The sequence below is a fragment of the Marmota monax genome, unplaced genomic scaffold (genome assembly GCF_021218885.2).
Source record: "Marmota monax isolate L192 unplaced genomic scaffold, Marmota_monax_Labrador192_F-V1.1 WCK01_AAM20220418_F8-fsc00002, whole genome shotgun sequence".
Taxonomy (NCBI): domain Eukaryota; kingdom Metazoa; phylum Chordata; class Mammalia; order Rodentia; family Sciuridae; genus Marmota; species Marmota monax.
Window position 1 is genome coordinate 13,091,994 of NW_026693571.1, and position 20,630 is coordinate 13,112,623.

A 20,630-nucleotide genomic window follows, 5' to 3' on the forward strand; every position below is an offset into this window, starting at 1 on the left:
CATTTTGGGGAGAGGGAAAAATTAATCCAGGTCTTAGAGTTGAAGCCCAGTGCTGGGCAAAGCCCATGACCTCTACCACCAGGCCAGTAGCTGTGGCCAAAGCTGCTAGAACTGTACTGTGCCAAGTGGCTGACTGTAATCACTAGTCCTCATCTAACCTCAGACAGCAGAGCCAAGAGCAATATTCCACCCTCTGGGGAACAGGGCATGAAAGCTAGTACCAGGCTTTTACTTGGATCCCAGTGCCAGGCCCACTGAGGTGAGACCCAGCAGCTAGTAGAAACTGAAGTTCCTGTACACAGGCCAGAGCTCATGGATGGATCCTCTAGTATGGCCCTGGCATTAGGTTGTAACCTGTGTGATGAGACAAACCTGAATTTCAGCCTCACCAGTTCTAGCTTTGGAGTGAGCTTAGAATACCCACACTTCTTCAAAGAGTGTGTAGTTGTAAGACTCACGTGCAACCCTGTTAGTACCATCGATGGCCTAGGAACTCTATTGTCCATCATCCAACCTTGGGCAGCACAGGCTATTACCACACCAGTGTTCTCAGATGGGGCTTTAGAACTACCCTGGTGCCAAGCATACACTTGAGCCCCAGTGGGATGAGCTTGTGTTTTGTCTTGAATCACCACCAGCTGTGGTGTGAACCCTTGTATGCCTCTGAGATTGTGCAGGACCCCCGTGACTGTGAGACTCAAGCTTAAACCACCTTAGCATCTAGGTGGCCAAGGGACTGCCTTTGCCAAAACTATCCCAACCTTGGGTAGCATACTGTGGTAAAAGACCCCATTCAATGGGAGTAGAACAGGGTAGTAAACCAAGGACTTGGACTGGTAAAACCTAACATTGAGCAGAACCTAATAATCCTCATCCCCTGGCCTGCCTACATACAGTAGCCATAGTGTTGGGGGAGACGCGTGGACCCTGCCTATTAGTTTTCTGTTCTAGCTAGAGTCACTTGTGGCTTGTTGCAATGGTCTTGGGTCACAGGGAAACTGACCTCAGCAATGGGCAGCCCACAGCAGTGCAAGCCTTGGTCCTACCCTAGCATTATGATAGTCTCGGAGAGTTATGGGTTCAAGGTCTGACACAGCTTGGTGGTATTGGTGGCCACAGAAGTGAAAACAGGAGCCTAGGGGGTTATCTATCCATGATGACTTTGTTCAGAGAGAATCCTGCAGGCTGATAACTGCAGATGAGGCATTCAGGCCAACCCTGGGCTCAGGGAGAGGCTTATTGAGTACAGACTACTCTTTCTAGGTACTTTCCTGTTTCTTTCTCAACATTACACCAACAGTATATATGTGTGTGTGTGTGTGTGTGTGTATTTTTAAAGAGAGAGAATTTTTTATTTATTTTTTAGTTTTCGGTGGACACAACATCTTTATTTTATTTTTATGTGGTGCTGAGGATCGAACCCAGCACCCCGTGCATGCCAGGCGAGCGCGCTACAGCTTGAGCCACATTCCCAGCCCCCAACAGTATATTTTGAACCAATCAGGGCTTGGATTGCCCTCCCTTAGTGAAATAGTGCCAATACATCAACCACAGACTTCTTGTGAATCTGGACTTGAGCACCATCTAGAACTGAAATCATAGAAGTGACTATAGGCTTAGAGAAAATAAACATCATGCTGTTTTAATTATTATATTTTGGTGTTATGTTTTGAAATCAAGTACCGTGCTGCCTCTTTTTTTCCCCCTCAAGAAGGCTTTGATTGTTCAGGTTTGTCTTGTGATTCCCAAAAAAGCTTTAGAATTTTTCTTTAAAGGTCTGTGAAGAATGCATTAGTATTTTGATAGAGACTGCATTGAATCTATAAATCACTTTGGATAATATGGACATTTAACATTATTGAGACTTCCAATTTGTGTATACAGGATATGTTTTCAGGTTTTTGATCCTCTTTAGCTTCTTTTATTATTGCTTTACAGTTTTCATTATAGAGATCGGTATGTGTCTGTGTTGGCATCTTTAGGCAAAACTAACTCTTTGATTACCTGAGAAATATTTCCTTCATAGTACTAATAACTTTTGACATAGTCCATTGGCCTTTACCTGTCCTTTTCTTCCAACTATGTCTGGTCCATTTCAGGCTATATTGTTTTATGTCATATTTTTCTCTAGTTTGTTCTTGAGGTCTCTCTTATGAGAGTGACTACATACTACAACCGTGCTCTGATGGCAGTACTGTGTGGTGTCCTGTGTACCTTTCACAGCAGATGTCCTAGTGTCTGAACCATGACCAAATGACCCTTTTACAGAAAACTTGTTACACCGACAGACACCCTTATGGCTCTTGTTTGAACTGGGTCCAGTCTATTCTTACCTTGAAGCCACTCTCTAAGTCAATCCTGACTGACAGGAGAATTAGGTGCGGGTGTTTTAGTCAGGTGAGACTGAGGAGGTAGCACTGTAAAATGCCATGAAATAATGGGAGTGTTTTCTTATTGTTTTCAGATCCCAGTAGAGAAGAGGGCAGCTTGCCTCTGAGGATAAACAGGAAATGAGGAGCTGTCTGGCACATGCACGTTCAACCAGCAGATAAGGAGCAAGAGGAGAAGGAGGTACCTATAAGCCAAAGTCTTTATTGAAATTCAGGATATTACACAAGCAGGGTTCTAATGGCAACTTCTAGTTGGTAGGTTTAAAATGAGTGAGCATGAGTTCCAGGAGGGCATACTATGACTGACAAGGGGTCACTGTGTCATACCTGCTTAATCCAGGTAGAGTGTGGGGTCCACAGGGAGTGGTCAGGAAGTTGCCTAAAGCCGATACCTGGATCCACCACATTGAGGAACTGGAAGGAGGCAGAGAACAGAAAGCTGTGTCAAGGGTAGCTAAGATCTATCTTTAGTATGAGAAAATACAACATATATTTAACATGAGTGCCAAGGAAACATAAAATTATAGAAATTCATTTTGTTTCCCAAATCCAGAGCCATTGCTCTGGTAAGAAACAAAATGCATCTTGATTAGTCATGCATTGGTGGAATAATAATGATAATAATAATAGCTGCAAATATAACCATATAAAAATAACTGATTCAGACTCAATGATGGGGAAGCAGGAGGTGGCAGAAATGGAGGAAATGTGCGGACTCTCAGGGAAACCTTGACAGCTCTTATAACTTTTCCAGAAGAAATAATATAAAACTTAGACTTAACAGTGGCTTTGGAAGCAATCTGTCCTGGGTTGGAAGGTCTACTTTGCCACCTACCACTGTATGTCTGTTAGTGAATAATTTGCCCTTTTGGAATCTCATATCCCTTACATATAAAATGGGAATAATAACACTTGTCTTACAGGATAGTTGTGAGAATTATGGGTTGTATGGACTTGTGGGAAAAATGTTAATGAGATATTTGGTGCATAGCAGGTATTCAATTCATGGTAGCCATGATTATTGCATTGTGACTTTCTTACATTGTGATGATGACATTCAATGATGGCCTATTGGTATCAAAGATAACAGAAACAAAAAGTTGAGAAATGGAGCAAAGTTGTGATGCTGTGAGGAATTAACTTATGCCTTTTATCAAGTTCCTGTTCCCCAGGGAGTATTGTACCCTTTTTTCCCTTCCACAATGGATCCTATACCAACATCTACGCTAAAGTGGCTGTTTAAAACACAGTACTATGGTAGAAGAACAAAATGCTACTGATTTAGTCCCGATTATAATTTATAACCTGGGATGCTCTTAAAAATATTTGGTAACAAAATAGCAGAGGCACCTGTATTATACACTCTAACTGATGGCCCATGTCATCCCCTTTCCTGACACAGTTCACATTTACTTAAATTACTACTGATATTGAGACTGCTATTGCTATGTACAGTCACAATAGTCTCTCAGACTACACCAGTGTGGACTTTCTCTCTACCTTAGTATACCAGGAAATACTGCATAAGAAGGAAAGTGACTCTAACTATATGACTTCACTATTTTCTGGGAGCTACCTGGAGACATACGCTCTGATATGCATGCACCTTTGCTTGGTTTTCATTTTCAGAAATTGTTTTTCCTTTCCCTGTCAAAAAAGAAAATTTTCAATTTCTTAACAAGTGGAATAAAAAGTGAAGTTTTAATCTTGCACTGCAAAGAGTAATAGCATGGTAATTGGAGCTTTCCCAGCATATGCAGTAGGTATTTTAAAAAATATTTGGCAACTTTCATTTTGACAAATATTTAATTTGAAAAAAAAACACAGAAGACAAAGAACAACCAAATAGCCAACACTTCAATTTAGTCTCAATATCAGTAATAATTTAAGCAAATTTGAACTGAACAGATTTTTAAAATATTAAACTGTGGCCTTATAGTTGATGCTTAGGGTAGAGATCTGTTAAATTGGTCTGGGAAGTTTCTAAGGGACCTTTTACCTTCAGACTGAAGAGTAAGTTCTACAAACCTCAGACTGTCAGCATAGGAAAGGGAAGAAGTACAGGAAACCAAAGCCCATTTACTGAGTGGTGTTATATTCAAGGTATTTCTGAAGATAAACCTGTTCTCTCCAAATCCCTTGGTGGGTAGGAATCCTGCGGAATTTGCTCATTGTTGGCATCATTGTCCTTGGAATATATTTACACATTGGAAACTCAAAAAACATTGGGAGCATGATGGGATGGTGTTGTATTCTAAACCTTTCAAAGGCCACAAAATTTCTGAAAGTGGATGGTACTTTAAGAAAAACCAGGGCTTGTGTTGATGCTGCCTTCCTAATTCATATATATTAGGAATGGTTTTATGGTATTTAAAATCTATGTATTCACTTTCTATTGGGGTTTTAATGGTCGAGTTCTTAGTAGGCTGATTCTCAACCTTAGGACAAGGGTTTAGCCACAGCTTTGTTTTTTTCTGCCAGTATAGTGAATTAATCATGGTATAACTGGCAGAATTCAGCTGTGGGTCAGGTGTCAGTACAAACTTCATTACCGTATCTGTCAAGGTCATGCAAACTGCCTATTTGTGTATGTGGGAAATATTTTACATGGACAGATACACTGAGTTGCACTTGTGCTAAGAAAACAGCTCCACACACTGCAAAAAAAAAAAAAAAAAAAAAAATTCCTGGCTTTTTTTTTTTTCTGCTTTTCTAGGAGTCAAAGTTCAGGCTGCATTCTGGGTTCTTTGACCCACCAGCTCTGTTTGGCAGTTTTATAGGGCATGTGAGGGAGTCAGATGGCAAACAGCCCCTTCCTTTTAATTAAAGACTTTGGTGGCTTTGGTAGAGGAGAGATAGAAACAGGAAAGAGCTGGCCTTCACTGTGCATTGAGGATGTCAACATTGATATCTTCATAAAAATATCTTAGGCAGAACTAATCTATCAGAAATTTTGTTTTGGAGAAAAAGTCTAAATCTTTATCATTTTCATTATCATCATCATCATCATCATCATCATCGAGTTCAGGGGCAGAATTAAATGGTATACCGAAGCCTCCCAGTCTCCTGGAGTGGGACCATTATGACTTGGCACTTATGTTGCTAGAATATCTTGTAAGCAGGTACAGTGCCAAAGGAACACATGTGAACAAGCATACTCAGCAAGGAGGAAATGTTAGTTTAACAGTGAGTATCTGACTAGAAGTAGGGAGGAACTACTTCTTTTGCTCTGTGGACAAGGACATCCAGGCTTCAAGACAATAGATCACTGCTGGTACAGAAGATGGACAAAAAAAAAAAAAAAAAAAAAAGTTGTGCATCTGTCCCTTTTGTGAAACCTGGAAAATAAGCACTTTTCAATGTATAAGCATGTTTTACCAATCTACACGCTCAGAGGAGAAAAATACTATAAGTCAAATCTGTATGCCTTGCTACCATCACACATTGATTGTTTTTGTCCTAGGTAAGTTGGGAGCATGGCTAATTGGACGACAGCCTTTTGCATGTATGTTATCCATGAAGACTATGTACTTCAATTGATAGTTCATAAATTTGCCCACAATATAAGGTGGAAAAGGAAGTTCATTGTGTGCCAAAGGCAGACAACTTTGTTTATTTCCTCCATATGGAATACTAACATTGTCTCTGGTGATTTTTCCTTCTTTTGTTCATTTAAAAAATAAGATAGAGCCAGGACCAGTGACACATGCCTGTAATTCTAGTGGCTAGGGTGGCTGAGGCAGGAGGATCATGAGTTCAAAGCCGGCCTTAGCAAAAAATACAAGGCACCAAGCAACTCAGTGAGACCCTGTCTCTAAATAAAATACAAAATAGGGCTGGGGATGTGGCTCAGTGGTTGAGTGCCCCTGAGTTCTATCCCCATTACCCACCCTCCAAATAAATAAATAAATAAATAAATAAATAAAATAGAATAAAAAATAAGATATGAAATGATCAATAAAACTAACATGATTGACATATTAATCCCAAGAGTTTTCTTGTTTCCCTTTGTGACCCTGACCCTTAACATCCTCCCCACTCCTTCCCCTTTTCCCAGGCAACCACTGACCTGTTCTTTGTTATAGATGACTTTGTATTTTCTAGGACTTATATAATGAAATAATACAATATGTACTACTTTTTAAAATTCTTTCCTTCACTATACTCGCTTTGAGAGCCATGTTGTTATGTGCAATAGTTCTTACTTTTTAATTTTTACAATAGTATGCCTTTATACGGATAAATAACCATTTGTTTAACTACTCACTTGTTCATGGTATTTGCATTTTTTTTTCTTTTTTAATTATAAAAAAGCAGCTGTTTACAAGTTTTTGTATGGACAGGTGTTTTCATTTTTCTTGGGTAAATATCTAGGAGTAGGATGGCCGAATCCTACCATTAGTGTATATTTATTTAAAAAGCTACCAAACTATTTTCCAAAGTAGTTTTGCTAGTACACACATCTATAGCAATTCATGAGACTTTCCACATTCTCCATATCTCACAGATATTTGATCTGGTAAATTTTACAATTTTACTCATTTGAATAATAGGTCATGGTATCTCATGGTGTTTTTAATTTGAATTTTCTTAATGAGTAATGATGTTGAGCAAATTTTCATCTGTTCATTTACAATAAGCACATCCTCTTTGGGGAAGTGTCTGTTCAGATTTTGTTTTCCCCAGTAAAATGTTTTTCTCAGTGAGTTCATGAGAATTTATCAATTTGCTCTTTTATATAGATCTTGCTTTTGGTGTAGTACCTAAGTGGTCTTTGCCTAACCAAGTTCATAAAAGTTTTCTCCTATGTTCCCTCTTTCTTTTTCTTCTCATTCCTTGATGCCAGGAGTAGAAGTGGCAGAGCTGGTTTTTAGATATGAAGAGATTCCTGTTTTCTGCATTCAGTAGTTTTATGCAATCTGGCTACTTGCCATTTGGATTTAAAACATTTAGAGGAAGGCCAGAAGCAAGAGACTCAGAACTTTCTTGAAGCTTCACATTTTAACTAAAAGAGAGAGTCATTGATTACTTTTAGAGAACCTGTCAAGGTTTCAGATGTACTCACAGTTGGTTTTTCTAAGAAAAAGCAAAAGCAATTTTACACAGTATTTTGAAATGTTAACTGGTGGCATTTAATATTTAACAAAACTGGGAAGTGGGAAGAAATTTCTTGGTATTTTAATTTTAAAGTGTAATTAAAATAGTCTTTTTTAACCTTGTTCTGTTCTTCCTAATTTATTTTGAACATTTCTTGAATGTAGTTTAGCTAATGACTCAAAATAACAATTAAGGTAGGTGCTACATGAGCAGTTCCAAGGAATAAAGATTTATATTATAATAATATAAGCATCAATATTTCATTTGCCCATAATGTTTAAAAATATTTGTCATTAATTAAATTTTATTTTGAATTTTATTTATTAAAATTGTTTAAATTCAGGGTAGATTCTAAATATTTCCCTAAAACTAGTGTTTTAAATCACCAAATATAGAAATAAAACCTCTCCCTAAGCTACCTACTATAAAGCAAACCTCAGACCTGTCACAACAAAATGCCTTGTAAAGTCTCAATTTAATTCTGTTAAATTCTTACAAAGCAAATAACCTCAAAGTGTTGCTTAGTTGATACTATGTGATGTTTTTACTATCTATTCTGATATTATTAATGATAATACTCATTCCTGCAAGTGTTTTAAGATATTTTGCAAAGAAGTTGGATTGTTCTGTATTCTGAGGTTTATATTTAGATTTACAATTATAATAGTGCACTGAGGAGGGTGTCTATTACGAATTCTGGTTAAAATAGCTTAAAATGCAGTCAGAAAAGCTGTTTTTCATTGACAGTATAAAAGTTAGCTGAGAAATTTGGAAATGCTCATATTGGATGGAGAAGGGAGGCTGAATTTCCTGCCATTGGCTACTATTGGAACAACTATGAACAATCTAAACAAGGATTATTTTCTTTAAAGCAAAACTGTGAAAGTAGAATTTCTTCTTTGAGGCATGCAAGGGACATAGCTGGTCTCATACATTTTTAGCAGCTGGCATGTTAATGAGACCATTTCCATTGAAATGAGCTAAATACTATTAACATTTGTGGACTTCCAACTGATTTCCGAAGTATTTATTGAATTTACAGAATCAATTAAAAATAAATGTTTGGGTTCAACATGTATATAATTCATGAATAGTCAACATTTATACTTATTTGGTGTGGCTCATGCCATGCCTAATTTTCTTTACTGTTTGTGCTTTGATGGTCAAACAGTAATAGGTATGAAATCTGGTAAAATTGTTACCTAACTCAGATAATTTTCAAAAATTTAACTTTTTCTTTATTAGTCAGCTTTCTCTTGCTGTGACAAAGTACTGGACAAAATCAACTTAAAAGAGGAAAGATTTATTTTGACTCATGGATTCGGAGGTTTCACCCATGGTCATTTGGCTCTGTTGTTTCTGGGCTTGTGTGAAGTAGAACATGATGGTCATTAAAAGCTTCTCACCTCATGGCAGCCAGGAAACAAAAAGAGAGGGAGGGAAGGAGAGAGAGAGAAGGAGACGAGAAGAAAAAGAGAGAAAGGGACTGGAACAAAATATTTCCTCAAGGACATGGACCCAATGACCTACTCTGCAACTAGGCCCCACTTCCTAAAGTTTGCACCTCCTCCCAAGAGGTCATTAAGTTATGACTTCATACATGGATTAGTGTATTCATGAAGTCAAAGACTTCATGATCCAATTATCTCCCAAAGGCCCTTCCTCGAACATTGGGTACCAAATCTTCAACATATGAGTTTGGGGGAGACATTTAAGATCTGTAAAATAGAAAATAATGTTTCCTATAACATATGAAGAAAAATAATAACCAAAATAAGAAGATAATAAAAATAATAACCAAAATAAGAAATAATAAAAATAATAACCAAAATAAGAAGCCACTCATTAGAGAAAGTTATACTCTATTTAGGTATAATGTGTCAAAGTGCATTTTACTGTCATGCATAACTAATTAGAACAAATTTAAAAAATGCAGAAAAACGAATTCTAGGAAGTCCTATGATGTTAGCACAGCTTGAGGCAGAATCTACAGCTATGCTGTTCAGCAGGAGAGCCAACAGTCACGTGTGGCTACCAAGCAGGTGTCCAAATTCAGATGGCACTGTATAAACATAGTGCCCACTGGACTTGAAAAGCTTAGTGCAAAAAAATGAATATCAATTCTTTCATTCATAATGTTATATTAATATATATTACGTTGAAATAATATTTTAGATACATTGGATTAAAGAAAGTATATGCTTATAATATATTAAGGTTTATTTAGATATATTACTAAATGAAATATTATAACATTATTATATATTAACATATTATCTTAATATGTTTATTGATTGGTATAAATATATTAAAACTAAAAAAAAGGGCAAATAATTTGGTACAACTGTATTTGTGAAGAGAAATGGAACTCTTCTCTAGTTTCTGAATCTGCTTTATTATCAAGTGTGATTTTATTTTCTGAATGAAATAGTGAATTTGCCAAAGCATTTTTTTATTCTGATTTTGGTTTTAATAGCTATTTTTTTTCCAAATTACTTTATGTAATTATCTTGTTGGGCTCTTGTAACTCTTATTCCTATGCACATTAGAGGAAAGAGAAACTCAGAAAAGTTAAAAGTGCTCTAGGGAACACAGCCAGCAGATAAACTGGGGTAGTCACACTTTCTTTCTTTGATAGTTTCTCCATTGGGTGCTCCTACATGTTTTAAGAAAGTACCTCTTTTTGTCAATGGGAAATTCAGTTATCCAATTCTGTTTTTGTTGATATTCATCAACAAAGAAAAAAATGAATGCTAATGGACTTGGTAATAGAGTAAAAGCATTGGAGACAGTACTTGTGCTTTCCTGACATACAGTATCCTATTTGCAGAAAACAGAAATATTTTGCAACCTGAGGTTTAGATTTAAGACTTGTAACACTACACCAAGGAGTATATCTCTTACTAACATCTTTCAACTGATCTTTCTAGGGGATTCCACTGAGAGGAAGCCTATCTGTGACTACTCTTCCTCTAGAACATGCATATTCCACGATTTCCTTCTGAGCCAAGGTGTGTCTTTGAGTGTTCTATTCTTTATGCAAAAGAGAAATTTGTGTCATATTGTTGGGAGCCAGTCATGAGCTGTGTGTGAGCTCTGCACATTTGAGCGTATGAGGGAACTGGATTGTCGCTGCTGTCTGATTGGGCTGTGTGACGTATGTGTGCCCTTTCGCTCACTTTGCCTTTGATCCCACACAGCACCTGAGATGGATGTGGCTTTTCAAGATGTCAGTCATCTGATGACCACAAGACATCACCAAGCAAGACTCCATCCTTCAAAACCCAATCCCTTGCCTTATTCGGGTGGAACTTTCTCAAATGTCTTTCCCCCCAATAAATACCAGGGTTCAGGGCATGCTGGCCTTCTTGCCTGCCTTTTGCCTCCCTTGGTCTCTGTGCCTTCCAGTGTGGGAGCTTGATTCTTGAGGCTGCAGAGCTGTCCTGAACCCCGAGAAAGGTATTTTCTGTGATTGTGTAATTTTTTCGTTGCTAGTCCAATCCACCCAGAATGACCCTTATTCTGTCACAGATTGGGACATCATATCCTGATTTAAAAATAAAACCAAATGCCTATGACATTCAGGGAATTTTAGGGGTAGAAGCTGAGAACAGGGAAGCATACCTAGATATGCGTGGCTGATGTTTGCTAAAATTGTGCACAAGAAATTTGATGAATGTTCCATGAATGTGTACCATAGTTGGTGGCTTAAATAAGAGAAATTTATTTTCTTACAGTTCTAGAGGCAGAATCCATTTCTGGGGAGGCTCTCTTCCTGGCTTGCAGTTGACCTCCTCCTTGCTATGTCCTCACATTGAAAATATGTAGATAGAGAGAACACAAGCTCTGTGGCGTCTCTATTTTACAGGAACTAATCGAATCATGAGGGTCATGCCTTTATTTAATCCTAATTACCTCACAAAGGCCCCATCTCCAAATACCATCATTGGGGGCTAGGACTTCTACATATGAATTTTAGGGGTCTACACATATTCAGTCCATAACAATTGTCTTATGTAACATTCAATCAGAGATATTTTATGTATTGTTATAAATGGGAGTCTGGATTCAAGAAGGAGACTGAGATCAGGTTAGATATATCAAGATAGACTCTCCTCTGCAGGTCACTATTGTCCCAACTTCTCTTAGATGCAAATATTGTCAATGTCTGCCTTGGCATTTCTTACTTTTCATGCTACTACAAACACAGTCTGGGGAACCTCATATTTGTTTATGGATTCCATTATCACATGCAAATAAATGAAAAATACAGCAAAACTCTGAAATCTAGTCTAATATTTTTTCCATCTTTTTCTATCCAGCAATATTCTAAACATTTCCGTCTAGTTGTCATTATTGATGCTTTGCACTTAAGAATTTTGAAATCGAACTCATTATTTTTTCCCCAGATACCCACCTTGAATAACAAATAAGAAAACTCCCTCTTCTTTTCTATACCTGGAGTAATGACACCATTACTTTTATTCAAGGGAAGATCCAGTGGCGGGGCTCTCATTCCCTGTGTTAGTATTGCTGCTGTAACACATCATTGCAAACTTAGTGACTTAAATAGCACAATTTGTTACTTACAGTTTGGGAGGTCAAAAGTATCATACTTACTATGCTAAAATCAGATGTTGGCAGGGCTGGGTTCCCTTTGGGAGACTGGAGATTCTTTTCTATCTACAGCTTCTAGAGGCTGCTCATATTTTTTGGTTTATGGCCTTCCCTCCATTTTCAAAGTCAGTAACATCAAGTTGAGTCCCTTTTGGGCTTCCATCTCTCTCCTTTCCTTCTGATTTTCTCTTCTACTTTTAAGAACTCTTGTGGTTACATTGGGCTGACCCAGATAATCCAGGGTAACCTCCTTATTCGAAGGTCAGCTAATTAGCTTCCTCAGCTCTGTCTTAATTCCCTTTTGTTGTGTGACATTATGCATTCACAGGTTTTGTGGTTTAAGATCATTATTCTGTCTACTATACTTCTCTCCCTTCTGTCATCCTGTGCACCGTCTTTCTTCAATATACCTTATTCTGCTACATTTTTCTTCATTGCATTTATTATTATCTAATATATAGGTTTACTTGTTTATTTTCTGCTGCTTTCACTGGACAAAGGCTTTGCCTTTGTCTCATCAGTTGATGATGTAGAGTTATGCTGAAAATATAGCAGCTTCTCAATAAATATCCTTTAAATCAATGAATAAATAAAACTCTCACTTGTCATTAAAGACTCAGTTTGATCTTAATAGCATGTTTTCCTTCATTCCGTTTTTATTCATATTCATTGTTATTTGTATTATTTCATTCCACTCATTTTTTTCCTGTGGGGAAATTTCAATATTTCAGTAAATCTCTACTAAGTATACATTCATTTTCTGTCCCATTTCTTTCTTCATTTCTTTATTTTTAAAATTGGCAAAGTGAATACAGTCTTTTTTTTTTTGAAAATTGGCAGTTTTCCAAATTATAAAAATTGTTAGCAATTAATTGATACAATAACAATTTCTTGTGATCTGCTCTGTGCCAGACACTTAAATCGTCAACTGTCTCTAAACCACCAATCTGTACACCTTCATCCTCTAGAATTAAAAACTCCTCAGTGGTTCTTTGGCAAAGTTTCTGAGATTATGCATGACTTGCCTCTGCCCTTCTCTTCAGCATGGTTTTCTGTATACTTCATAGACCATGTTCCAGAGATTCTGGAATATTTGTCCATGTCTAGAGTACTTTCTCTTCTTTGATTGTCTGGAGAAATATTCCTTCTCCTTACAGATCCACATTGAGTACATCTTTCTCTACAAACCCGTCAGTGGAAAAATCTAAATAAGATTAACTGCTTTCTCCTCTGTTGCCATAAACAGAGGAGGGTTGGGGCTAGGATGGGCCCAAAAGATTCAGATTGTGAATGCACAGAAAGATATTGGATGAAAGAATTGTTTTGGAGACTAGGTTCTCATGGTTCTGTTGGTAGAATTGAATCAGAGCACTTTCCTTTTATTACTAGGTATTGTGACTTTTAAGTAATTACTCTCCTGCAAACACCTACCCAGTCTTCTAGGAACATTCAGGTTGGTGAGACTTTATAATTTCAGATTTACAGTATTATAGTCAATATGACCATTTTATTGTACTAGTCATTCTATACATAACAATTATGTAGTTTATGAATCATATGTGTCTTTATGTGATTTTTAAAAATTTCTCTATTGGACTCTGGATTTGCTTTTCTTGAGCTCAAATCTTAGTTTCATCACTTACTAGTATGTAACCTTGAATCATTTACTGAAGTTCTTTCAGTCTCAGTTTTATCATCTGAAAACTGGAGTTAATAATATTACCACTTTATAAATTTATTGTTAGGAGTAATGAATTAAAATAAATTCTTAGTACTGGGTACATGTGCATAATTAGTGCTAACTATTATTATTCTAATGATAAATGTTCTGAGGGAAAATATTATTTGTAATTCATCTCTGTATTCCTATCATAACTAGATTCAGTTTTTAAAAAATTCTTTTTAGAATTTTAACTTATAATGAGCAATCAATAAGTGTATGCTGAATAATGAATACATAAGAACAATTCTCAAGACTTTGGAACACAGTTCATGTATGGAACACCAGATCAGAAAAAAAGGCTTATTGGATTAGGATTTGTGATACTTTACCTCTTTTCTTCTTCCTTTCCACCCTCATTCTGTGAATTAGAATTTTGACTGTGAGAATTAATTTTGTACATCATTTGATGGTGTCAACTTAAAAGTGAATTTAATAAAACAAAACTAATTTGTTGAGAATTATTCAGTAAAAAAAAATGTCCATTGAGGGCCCAGTCTATAGGGGGCTTTCTGGGTGTTGGAGCCACAACATTGTATTCTTCACAACTAGCACTGACAGTTTTCTATATATGTTTAGGAAAAGTAAAAAATAGAGTCAGGCAAGGGTCTGGTACAGGCTCTGTTTCCTCACCATTAAATCTTTAGGAACAACCTTTAACCAGAGTGAATAAAGAAACACCCCAAGTCCCTTGTCCCTGTGAGGTCCTATGTGGTTCGTAGTTTGACAATGGCTTCTTCCAAATTCTCCTGCTCAGCCAACTGACTGGTTGCAAGATCGGATGTCTTCTCCCTTCCTGTTTCTTCTGCTTTATACTTCTGTTAGTATTCCTTCTCCCCATCCCCCCAAAGAACATAGTTCTATGTGCCTGTGGTATTTCTCCTAATTTTCAGGTTTTAAAATAAGGTCTTAGAGAAACATTGGCTCTTTAAACACTACTCCAGAAAGGAGTGCAGCCTGTGGCTGGCTAATCGCCATTTCATCCATTTCCATACCTTTGGCATGTAATCAATATTCACAAGTAAAAGCTGGCTTATATGGGCTGGCGCTGTAACTCAGTGGCAGAGCACTTGCCTAAAGTGTGAGGCACTGGGTTCAATCCCTAGCACCAAATAAAAATAAACAAAGGCATTCTGTCCATTTACCTGTACAAAAAATTTTTTTTTTAAATCTGGCTTATATGAATCCTAGTTGATTTCTAAGTACTGACTCCTCCCATCCCTAGGACTAAATATATCACCAGGTGCTTATTCTAGAATTGTGTAGTACTCTATTGGGCCATTGCAATTTACCCAAAGCTTTGGGTAAGAAATCTGATTATATTCGCCTCTGTTTTTCTTGTCATGGAGAACATGACAAATACATCAGTCAGATGATCAAGTTAATACCAACGATAAGTCAGCTCGATAGTTTGAACCCTTAAGAGATGATGAGAAAGGCACGTCACTTCTATTGTCTTCCACTCCAAACCATATAACTCCAGTCTAATTGTAAGAAAAGCATCAGCACAAATCCCAAATAAGGGACATTCTACAGAATACTCAGTGCTCTCCCAAATTTGTCTAGATGTTTATGTTCTACTGAAGTTAAATGTTTTTGAGCAGAAGACAATATAATTGAAGTGCCTTTCCCATTAGCTCTTATTAAGGGCACAGAATGTAGATCTGACTTATTGTTGATATTAACCTTAATCATTTGACTGATGTTTCGTGTTTCTCCATGATGTTACTTAGAAAATTATTGGATGTGGTGGTGGTGCATGCCTGTAATCCCAGTGACTCAGGAGATTGAGACAGGTGGATCACAAGTTCAAAGCCAGCCTCAGCAATCTAGCAAATTAGGGAGATCCTACCTCAAAAAAAAAAAAAATTTAAAAAAAGGCTGAGGGTTTAGTTCAGTGGTTAAATGCCTCTGGTTCAATCTCTGGCACACACAAACAAATAGAAATCAATAATTTGTCTAACTGCAACCCTCTATGGGAAATACTCTCTCTGATATTTTAGTATGGTTATCTGAGAAATATCATATAATGGAAATTATTGTTTAAACAATATTTTTCCTGATTAGCAATGTTAATTATCAACTCAGCCACCACCAGTCCCTGATGACTTCCCAATGTCCTCATTTGTAAAAGGGGGCCATTTAGTAACTAGCTCATAGGCTTGCAGTATAAATAAAATAAGTTAATAACATGTGTTTAGTGTGGTGACAGCACTTTGTAAGCACCCAATCAATAATAGTTATTATTATTCCTATCATTAATATTTATAATTCTCAAGGGACCAAAAGCTTTTAATTAGAAGTATTCCCAATATATTCCTTTGTATTATTGAGATATTTCAGATTAATTTAAAAACTTTATATTTTAGATATGATTTTGAAAAAAAAGTTATAAAGATGGTACAATGTTCCCATGTTTCCCACACCTAGTTTTCCCCCATTGTTAACATTTTGCATTACTATGTCACCTTGGTTACCACTTGGAGACCAACACTAACATCCAAATTTATTCAGACTTCACTAGTTTTTCTCTCATGTCTTTTTTTTTCCATTCCAGAGTCCCATGTATGATAGCGCATTCCATCCACTGTCATGTCCCCTTAGGCTCCTCCTGGCTGTGAGAGTATTTCTGTTTTTCTCTGTTTTTGATGACTTGGTCAATTTGGGGAACACTGGATATTTTGTAGAATGTTCCTTATTTGGGACTTGTCTTGATGTTTTTCTTATGATCAGACTGGAGTTAACATGTTTTGAGCAATGGACAATAGAATTGACGTGCCTTTCTTATCATTTATTGGTATTAACCTTGATCATCTGACTGATACGTTTGTCATGTTTCTCCATGACAACATTATGTTGAAAATAATCATCATAGTCATAAACCTTTGGGATGCATGTAAAAAATTTTAAACTTACATGTTAAATCTAAAAATACAAAAGGCTTAATTCAGTAGAGAAGCGGAACCCTCTATCTCATTTGGAATTTAGTCCTTGTGTATGATTTATATATGAGGTGTCCCCAAAGAGCTCGTGTGTGAGACAATGCCAGGAGGTTTTAGAGGTGAAATAATTGGGTTATGAGTGCCTTAACTTAATCAGTACATTAATTCATGTAAATAGATTAAGTGAATGGCAATTGTAAGGAGGTAGGGTGTGGCTGGAGGAGGAGTGTCATGGGGGGATTACTTGGGGGTTTATATTTTGTCTCTGGTGAGTGAGAGCCATCTCTGCTACCTTATTGGCATCTCCTGAACTGCTTTCCTCCTCTGAACACTTCAGAGATGGTGTTCTGCCTCATCTGGGGTACAGAGCAAAACACCTTGAATCCTATCAGAACCAATTCTTGTGATGAAAAGATAGAAAGTGTATCAGCCTTCACTATGATCCTTATCTTTTCACTGCAGGCTGGAAAGCTAGACAAATATGAAGTTGATGGTGAGAATTAAGCAGTAGACACATGATGGAAGATGTAAATGATTGTAGGTGGGTTGGGATGAAATTTATGTGGTAAACACACATAGATGTCATCAAACAAGTAAACCCTCAGGAGTGAGGCTTCTGAATTTGTGTAGAGAAGGTGATACAAGTTAACAGGACCTGAAGAACAGGGTTTTAAGACTTGAGTGGAGCACAGTAGAGGAAAGGGACCAGGAGAGGGAAGAAGGGAAGGAAAGGCAAATACTGGGGAATGATATTGGCTAATTTATATTGTTACATTGTGTGCATGTAAAGATAGATATATAGCAACAAATCCCACCATTATGTACAACTATAATGCACCAATAAATATGGAGGAAAAAAAGACTAGTGAAATGAGAGAACAAACTATGTATAAAATGGGTGAAGAACATTCTAGGTGCAAGGGATAGAAAATACAAAGGCCCTAGAGGCTTTGCTGAGGAATTGCAGGAATGGTGAAATGTATATTAATTGCCAATAATTTCTAGATGCTTCTTAGGAACATACCCTAATAATGGACACTGTGGGACATTTTGCTTTGTTCTGAAGTCTACGGATTCATGGATATGTTCTTGAACCAGAATGTTGTCATATTTTCTTAATTTTGAACAGGTTTAATTCATTTTCTCGTTCTTGAAATTTTCCCAAATAAATGTCTTTGGAAATAGAAAAAAACACAGCAAAGATTTGGCTTTGTTTCCTACTCCTGGAAATTCTCTAACTCCTGAAGAATATCTGGGGGGATTTTCCTCTAAATTATTTTGCTCTCCAAAATGTTTCATTAACTCTCAGCAGTGAGCTAAGACTTACCATCAGCCACCTCCAAAGAAGCTTTTGTTAAGCTTGTTTATTTGTAACAGGTGTTAGAATTTGACATTTGATTTGACTTATCCATATTTTTGGAGACTGTAAATTAAGAACACATCTGAAAGATGCACAAACTGTTATGCAGAAACATACTTACAGATATATGGGCAGAATTAAAAAAAAAACTTTCAATAAAAACCTTCTTTTTACTTTAGGTTTGAAAAGGCTTGATACTTTTCTAATGGTTCTCAGCCAGCTGATTTCAGTCCAGGAGGCTAAAAGGAATATAATAAGAAACCTGTTCTTGTAAAATTTTCAGTCTGTCTAAAACAAGTCTGAGCAGGAAGCGTTTGTGAGAAGCCTGTTCCTGCAGAGTCTCCCTCCTGGCTCCTAATTTCTGGAGATTCCTTCTACTCCCAGATGAATATTTGAAATGTTCGTGATTTTTTTTCATCCCACTAAGAATATTAACGGGAAAGGGGCAAGTGGATCCAACTTCTTAACACAAGTGAGTGATATAGCACTTCTTGTTTACTGCTGATGATTCTGTGTGGATCAATTTAACCTGGCTTTGTTATTTTTTAGAGCCAAGCTTCAATGCATAAAACTTAGAGATACTGCCTCATTTCATAAGCCTGTTCTGTTCTAGACCCCATGCATTCACACTTACTCTTGTGAGGGCAGAAACCACACCTGTCCTGTTCTCTACTACTTCCCCAAGGTACAGAAAAATGCCTGTCACATGGAATGTGTTCAGTGAAATTATGTTACATATATTAATGACTAGCACATGACTACTGTCTATAGCTTCCAATTTGAAAAATTCAAAATCCACACCAGGTTCCAGAAACTCTGGCCAGAATTTATTGTCTCAAACCTCCAGCATTTATTCAATTTCATCCTTGTAGTAACTCAAATTAATGACTCTTAATAGCCCTTAATATACAAAGGCAGATACTTTCATGAAAATTGTTTTTTTTTTCCAGATCAATATACTAAAGCATAAGAAAGTCACACGACTTGTTAAAAATCCAATGATTATTTTAGTAATGATTCAATGTTCACAAGAAGTATACTTCCAGTAACATTGGTAATAACAGCAATCATAAAAATAAACTTCAATGTTATTTTTTTGGGAGGCGGGTACCAGGGATTGAACTTAGGGGCACTCAACCACTGAACCACATCCCCAGCCCCATTTTGTATTTTATTTAGAGAGAGGTTCTTGCTGAGTTGCTTAGTGCCTCATCATCGCTGAGGCTGGCTTTGAACTTGCGATCCTCCAGTCTCAGCCTCCTGAGCTGTTGGGATTACAGGTGTGCACTACCATGCCTGGCTATCTTTAGTTGTTATAATTCAAAAGCAGGTATATTAGAGACCTACTAAGTAATTAAGTACCATGATAGATGCTATCTATAAGTATAAAAGAACCCAAAGAAGGTATTTAATATGGAGGTATTTAATAACAGCAACAACAAGCTGGGGATATAGCTCAGTTGGTAGAGTACTTGCCTCAGATGCAAAAGGCCCTGGGTTCAATCCCCAGTACCACAAAAAAACAAAACAACAAAAACCCAACATTTATCGAGCACTTAATGTGTGCCAGTTACTGAGCTAAATCTATATATTTCAAAATTTTGTCTTCCTGCCTATGAAATATATATATATATACACACACACACACACACACACACACACACACACATACACACACACACACACATACATACATACTATAGATTTCCACATATAACAAATGATGAAGTTAATGATCAGGAATGTTAAAGAAATTGTCCAAGGTCAAGTTAAAGAAAATGATGAAAGTAGGATTTGAATTTTTTGACACATTATCTTCTTTTTCCTTAACTAATTAACTTTATTTTTTGTCCTTCAAATTTACCCTGTAGCTGAAGGTTCAGGACATTCATATGCAATAATACTTGTCAAACAACATATAAATGACCATAGTAACTTGAATACAGACCACTAAAACCAGAAGAGGGTAAATGCAACCCAAGTGGCAGTTCATATTGCAAGTATTTCCTAGAGAAAATCAGTTGGAATCTATATGAGCAGCAATGGAAAATGTACTTTTTGGTGAAGATAAGAGATATATTGCAACTCATTATGTTAAAAAGCTAAGCCTTTACTTTTAAAAGCCTAAACTTTTAAAATTTATACCTCTTTGCTCCTGGTAAGATAATGGTCATAACAAGAAGAAAAATAATACCATATATTTCTATACAATTAAGAAAATATAATTTGGTTCCATTTGTGGACTAATGGCCCTTAATGTGATAAGTTCCATTTTAATATAAACAAAAAGGAACTAGAAGATCTTTCCTGGTAAAGTCTTGAAAAAGCACAATTCAACAAATGCTGCAGGGATGGAAACCTTCCAGTCCTGCTATGAACTCCCTTTTTAGTTGTTTATGAAACTTTGAGTCTGCCCACAAGCCCTTCCCCTGTAGCCCACCCCACCCAGTTCCCACCACACACACAATGCTGCTCTTTTTGAAAAGAAACAGAGAAAATCCCCA

The 20,630-nt window shown here is 36.8% G+C and overlaps 1 non-coding gene across 1 annotated transcript; it reads left to right on the forward strand.

Moving 5' to 3' along the window:
- The first annotated feature begins 19,570 nt into the window (after window positions 1-19,570).
- Trnal-cag (transfer RNA leucine (anticodon CAG)) lies at window positions 19,571-19,644 on the forward strand. Its single transcript has one exon. It is a non-coding gene; the product is annotated as a tRNA-Leu (tRNA).
- The last annotated feature ends 986 nt before the right edge of the window (window positions 19,645-20,630 follow it).